Raw genomic sequence first — 6,895 nt, 5'->3', positions numbered from 1 at the left:
GAGGGTCATCAGCGACGGCATTACCCGCCCACTGAGCCCGGGCCTTACATGTCATCGTGTCATCGTGTTAGTCACAACTAAATCACTTCCTTCAAAACGTGTCAACATGTTCATCACTTAATAAAAGCATGCATATACGTAATTTATTCTTTAAACCAAGTATGCACCATAATTATCATAATAGCGTAAAAATCGTGAACGTGATGCATAAACATTTAAAATATCATGAATTTGTGCTCAGGGCGCTGCCAGGACCAAAATCTCACCCCGGGTGCAAAATGACCATTTTGCCCCTGAAAACCCGAAAATTATCGTTTCAACCCTAGACTTCTAAAATTGACCCGAAGCTTACCAAACTCCTTAAAATGTCCCAAAACATGTTTACAAGCATTCCTAGACGTAAACTTGAGCCCAAATCACAACTTAACCGATTCGTTTTAAAACTTAGACCGGGGTCTCAGTTTTAACCCGAATCGACTTGAAACTCAACCAAATTTTTTCCAACTTTTTACCACATCTTAGAAACACCTAAAAGGTCCTAAAAATTCTCAAACCCAGCCCTTAGACACTCGTATACTATCCTGAACGGCTGCTGAAATTTCCAGCATTTGACAAGCTCGACTTTAAAGCAATCCATGCTCCAAAATTCAATCCTACCTTGCACCTAACGTGACCGACCACCCATCAACCTCTCCTAGCCCACCCTGACACCCTACTGGACCCATAAAACTCACAGCTATACTCCCATGCACACCACATCTCAACCCCGATCGCTAATGCCCAAGGGAAGCCAACCCGCGGCCGACCCTCCTACCCCGCTTGCTCCACCGATTCCCATCACGTCCAACCCTGTTCGAGCCACCATACACCACGGTTCAGACTCCCTAGGGTCTGGTCCAGTGCTAGGGGCGACCCCTACACGGCCAACGTACCCAAAATTCCCGATCAAGCCACCCCGATTCAAGCAACTAGGAAGACGTCCCTCGATCTACATCTCTCTTCTTCAAGCCTCGACTACAGCCCTATTTTCCTTCAACCATGACCTGTCTCGGCCTCCTAGCAACCCCATCCAACAGCCCCTTACACAGCCAAATGGAGAAATGTGAGAAAACAACAAACAAATGCCATGGTTCACACTTATATCAATGCCGAGCACTCATATGCATGAGCCGAGGCTTTTTTTTTTTACATAATTTAACACAAACTTTAAGCATAATATCAGCGTGTATGATGCACAAGGGAAAGAACAAGCGTGCCTTAAATGATGCACACACGTGAGGGACCCGAGATGAAGGCCAAAGGAACTTCTTTGCAAGACCAATTGGAAAACCGATGGGGCCTCTAGCTATAATTGATGAAAACGAGAGGGAGATGGTGCTCTGAATGGGTGTCGGCTGGTGGAACTATTAGGTTTAGGTTAAAGTGTGTTTAGGTGGTTAATTATATAGTAAACAAATGGATAATGGGCCCTAATTATGTAATTAAAAGTTTAGAAAAATAATTAAGCCCCATAAAATTAAAAGTAGGCCCATAAAAACTAAACGCACTCCCGAAAAATATTTTTGGGTCGAAAAGATTTTGAAAATATTAGGCGAATCATTAAAAAGTCCCCCAACTCGATAAAATTTTCCTACCGTTAAAAATATAGTCCTTCGGATAAAAATACCCAGAAAAATCTCATTTTTGGAAAATACACATAAAAACACCTCATAATAATTTATAAAAATAAATCATGTAATTAAAATAAATTTTTTTTTTGACAATTCTTCGGTCTTCGTTCCTCAATCGAGCGTGAAATGCACTTAGAAACCCTAATACATGACCTTTTAAAATTCCAGGAATTAAATCCTATCATGCATGAATTATGCATAAATTGCATATAAATAATTAAACATATAATTAAAAATAAAAATATTAGATTGCATGCACTTAGGTTACGCGAATTAAATTCCTGGACCTTACAAAAGATGTGTGAGAACACAAATTTAATTAACCAATATTTGACAAGAAATAGAAATAATTATTTTAAACTACGAAATTAAAATAATTAAGCCAAATAAATTTAGTTGTGTGTTAAAAATAATTATTAGAAAATATCGGAATTATAGACGATATTAAAATACATATTGAAGTTTAATAGAATAGTATTGAAATAAATTGGATCGGGTCACATTTTAACATTTTTTGTAAATATAAATTACACAACACACAAAATACAAATACATGTATATGTGTGTGTGTTGTGAAAATAAGAAACCATTTCACCCCCTAGCCTTACGCCTCCACCCATGCGGCTTGTTTCTTCTCCTTCGTGCCCATCTTCTCAGTTGTTGTTGCTGCTGCCCAGCTCGGACCGGAAAAGCTTCTCCTTGAATCTTCCTAAGCTAGTTTAGCAGCTCAGCAGCTGATTGGCGCAACAACAAGTGAAAACCAAGCTCGTTGGCGTAGCTCCAATTTCTGCCTAGCTATTGTGCCGAGCATATGCTCGATTTCCAACCTTTCTTCTTGCTTTCCTTGTGTATTATAGGGCTTGAATATCTCATGCCCAACTCTATTTCAGTTTTTAGGAGTTGATTGAAGGTAATCTCTAAGCCTAAGGTTTCAATTTTGTTCGTGGAATTAGATTTTTTTGGTTCGATCTGTTATTATATTATGATTACATGTCTGATTTTTTGATTTCTGTGAATTGTGCATTAAGAATCTGTAGTTGTGGCAAATGGAACTTGTAGTGCTATTTGTTGGCTTTCTTTGGCCACTGGAATAATCAAATTCCATCTAGTAATAGATTTTATATGAATTTTCTACCAAGATGTGTCAAAATCTTATTTTGTGTTTGAGATGTGTAGCAAAGCCTACTGTATTTCTGGGATATGACCTTTGTGCACTCGGATACTGGACTTTTGGTTCAAATAAAAGTTGAAGAGCTATGTGTTGGCTTTGAACTGAAACAAGAATCGTTAAATTCCATTTAGAATTGAAATAGTTATGCCTGTGTTATTGGAACTGCTCAGTTGCATATTCTGTCCACGATTTTCGATAGTTGCAGCGTGTTCTCGTAAACTCTGGGAATAATTTATTGAGATTCTGAATATGTTTTCTTCTAGACAAACTTATATATTTGAGTCTTCTTTCATTTTCAATTGGCGGATATTGATATAAGTTAATAATGAGTTAATATGAATTTTATGCTATTAGGTGCCGAATCTGGAACGATAACAGAATATATTTTTCATGGTTTCTGTTTTTAAGTGTTTGAACCTGTCAAGATGATCAAATTTCTTGTTGATGTCTTCTGATGAAATATGGGATTTTGAGATAAGATTCCAGCTATGCATGATAGCATATTTTGGTTAAGTTTTGAAGGAGTTATGACCTTTAAACCGAGCTTAGATATAAACTGAAAATGGTAACTTATATTTGGCTAAGAGTTTAATTAGTAATTATTTGATGAAAATAAATTATTTTCCATAGGTTTTGGTAACCAGGAAGCATCAAGGATTTCTTACATTATTGTGGTAATTTAATTTGAAGGTTAAGATACGGATTGATCTATTTCTTACAGCATCTATAGCGACGTGTAATTTAATTGATGTGAATTGACTGATTTTACGTGAATTATGTGATTAGGAGATCTTTGTGTTATTTGAATGCATTATAAGATTATTTCCAATTTCTTAAAATAAAACATGATATCAAATATATTGAAATAATATGTGGATTTATAATCATTGTTGAGCCCGCATTCATATTGAGCCATGACTCCGTTGTTTCCGAGGTTTCTGTTTACTTTTGGATGAGTTATTTAGACATCAGGGTCGAGGGCGTTTTAGCGTCACACCTCTGATGACGAGCGGAATGGCAGAGCAGTTCTGCAGACTGACACCCCTGACGCAGATGTGCAGGACCGATGGCGTATTTGACACGTCACATCCTGGCACATGTGGCCATAGTTATTGTTATCGTTTCATTGGATCCAGTTTGATATCTGATTTTATTTGGTATCCTATATGCATTTTGTTGCATTGATTTCATTATATGTCATTTATATAATGATGTAATTTATTTGATCTTCGTACTAGGGTTTGACCCATGTCCCTCAGGGATGCTGTTGTTTGTTCTGTGATTCTATAACAGATTATACATGTGGTTCTGATGTAGCTGGCGGAGCGTCTGTCAGTGGAGCCCAGTGAGTCGGTTTGAATTGGGAGTCCCCGGATATTTATACTATATATTAAGTCATTTGCCGAGGAGTTGCCTCGTGTATTTGTATGGTTGTATAATTGAGTGTTGGATTTTATTTGGTGTGATCTAGTCTGGCCGGCTCTGAATGCGATTGGTATTCTGTTTGGTTTATTGGACTTTATTTTCGATTATAAACATTTTGTGTGTTGTTTTGATTTTTTGGTATGCATGTCCTATTTACTGAGATGTCATGCCGAAATTTCTGTAGGCCGAAAAATCGAAATTTTTATTTCTTTTCACTGTTTATGCTAATAAATTCTAGTTGTTTGATAATTAAAAATTAATCAAGAGCATGAGCCCTCACAGTTGGTATCAGAGCGTAACTTAGAGTTTAGGACACTCAAGTTAAGATACAAATAAAATGATTGCGTATTTGATTTACTACTTGCTCTTATTTGATATACTTGCTATGTTTATTTAATTTAGTTGAGTTAGAGCTGGAAGTGAAGTAAGTTCGACACTTAATTTTTTATTTCTTAGTGGACTAAGTTTTAAATTTCCTTGAAACTTTTTAGTGCTTATTATTATTTCTGCCTGTGGTGTAATCCTTGTGTCTTGTAAAATGGCACCTAGAAGAAGAGGCAGAAAGGGGAAAAAATTTATTCAAGAGTCCGAAGCTCAAAATATTGGAGTAAGTAATGGTATTCACATGGTATTGGAAGAGGTAGACGTGACTGCCTTAGAAAAAGGGCAAATCGAAATGTGAATATAGAGGTAGAGGTTGAACAGGAGCCATCAATCCATCCAGAAAGGTATGTGGCAAGAAATGCGGAAGTTGATCGTGGGGTTCAACAATTGACCCAAAGAATGAGAGAAATGGAGTTGGTGATTGCTAAATTCCAAGATATGCGTCCTCCAAAGTTCTTTGGAAATAAAAGTGGTGAAAAGGTAACAGTGTCGCTGAAGAGCATGAACTATTTATTTAATTTGGTGGAGTACACTCTAGAGTTGAGACTCAAGTTAGTTGTTTACCAACTCAAGGATCGAGCACAATTGTGGTGGGAAGCTACAAAGGAAGCACCTAGGGAATATGATCAGATAATTTCTTGGGAAGTATTCTGTACTCATTTTATTCAAAAATACTCACCTCCATCTTATTATTCTGCCAAGGAAGTCGAGTTCAATCAGTTGGTTGAGGAGAATATGTGAGTGGGAGAGTATGCCTCTCAATTTTCTGCTCTTCTACCTTATGTACCTCATGTTTCTAATAGTGATCGATCCAAGCTGTCGCGTTTTATGAATCAGACGACACGTACTTTGGTTATGACTGGAGAACCAACTACTTATGCTGAAGTAGTAGAGAAAGCAAAGAATATTGAGGCTAGTTTGCTTTGGAGAGGTTCACAGCAAGTTACATCGTTTACTTCCCAAGAGCTCGAAAGTAACATTCAGATGTCAGTGGGCATACCTCCCTACCAACCTCTGCAGTCATACCAGCCACCTAAGCAACATAAATTCTAGGCCAATGGAAAACGATTTAAGAAGTCTTACAACAGTTCATCTAGTTGAGGCAGTACTCGTAGAGGAGGAACTTGTGGTTATATTTGAGATTCTTGTGAGAGATGTGGAGGTAGGCACTTTACTCCTCCACCTGAATAAAGACCTCAATCCAGGAGTACTTGTATTCAAGTAACTCAACAAACCTCATTAGCTTTCTTTGAGCTCCACTCAATTGATTTTGACCACTTTAAACTACGGCCACAAACACTCAACACCTTGGAAAGTTCAACGGGATTCACGATTTCAGGCCAAAATCGAAAGTTTAAAATTACGCATGCCTAGAACAACAATAAATCGATGTTTGGTCGAAAGAAAACCGGAAGAAATCGGGATAGAACCAACCATGCAGATGATGTAGCGATTAGGGTTCAGGTTCGAACCTATCTCGCTCAAATCGAACGAAAGGCCACAGACGAACTTGTTCTAGGTTGGGTTGAAGTCGGACGCCATTCACCGACGTTTTCCGACAGCAATCGGTTGGGTGCTTTTTGAGTGATGGACGACTAGAATTGGGGATGGGTCTTTGTCATTATTTTCAAATTCAATATATGAATGTATGTGTATAGTATGTGGGTGTAAAAAAAATTTGAAAAATATATAATAAATATTTTGAAACACAGTATTTTTAGACCACAATTTCTGGAAAACTTTTAAGTCTTTAAAATCAATAATCATAAAAATAAATGTTTAAAAAAACGATTTTCAAAGAGATGTTTTTATCATAAAAAAAACATTCATAGACAACACTTTTCAAAATCGTTGTCTTTAAGAAAAAAAAATGCTCATAGATAATGTTTTTAAAAAAGCGTTATCTTTGACCTAAAAATATCACTCTCGTAGACAACGCTTTCCAAAACTATTGTCTTTAAACAAAAAAAACATGCTCATAGATAATGCTTTGCAAAAATCTTCATGTTTGACATGAAAAAAGCTAATAGACAGTGATTTTGGAAAAATGTTATCTTTGATAAGAAAAAATTAAATAGACAATGGTTTTCAGTAAAAAAAATTGTTAAAAATAGGCAAATCTTTTACAAAAACCGTTGTCTTTTAATTGTTTTGTATTTAATATTTTCTTGTAGTATGTGTGTGGCATTGCATGAGTATGTACTCAGTCACTGAGAAATGTTCCATCTAGAATTGATCATTTTCT

General features: G+C 36.6%; 1 long non-coding RNA gene across 1 annotated transcript; it reads left to right on the top strand.

The window, feature by feature from the left end:
• Positions 1 to 2,236: 2,236 nt before the first annotated feature.
• Positions 2,237 to 6,029, top strand: LOC140973495 (uncharacterized). Its single transcript, XR_012174637.1, has 2 exons — positions 2,237 to 2,580; positions 3,807 to 6,029. It is a non-coding gene; the product is annotated as an uncharacterized lncRNA (long non-coding RNA).
• The last annotated feature ends 866 nt before the right edge of the window (positions 6,030 to 6,895 follow it).

This window comes from Primulina huaijiensis, chromosome 3, assembly GCF_012295235.1.
Source record: "Primulina huaijiensis isolate GDHJ02 chromosome 3, ASM1229523v2, whole genome shotgun sequence".
Classification (NCBI taxonomy): Eukaryota; Viridiplantae; Streptophyta; class Magnoliopsida; order Lamiales; family Gesneriaceae; genus Primulina; species Primulina huaijiensis.
Note: the sequence above shows the minus strand (reverse complement) of the source record. Positions and strands in the feature narration are given on the sequence as shown.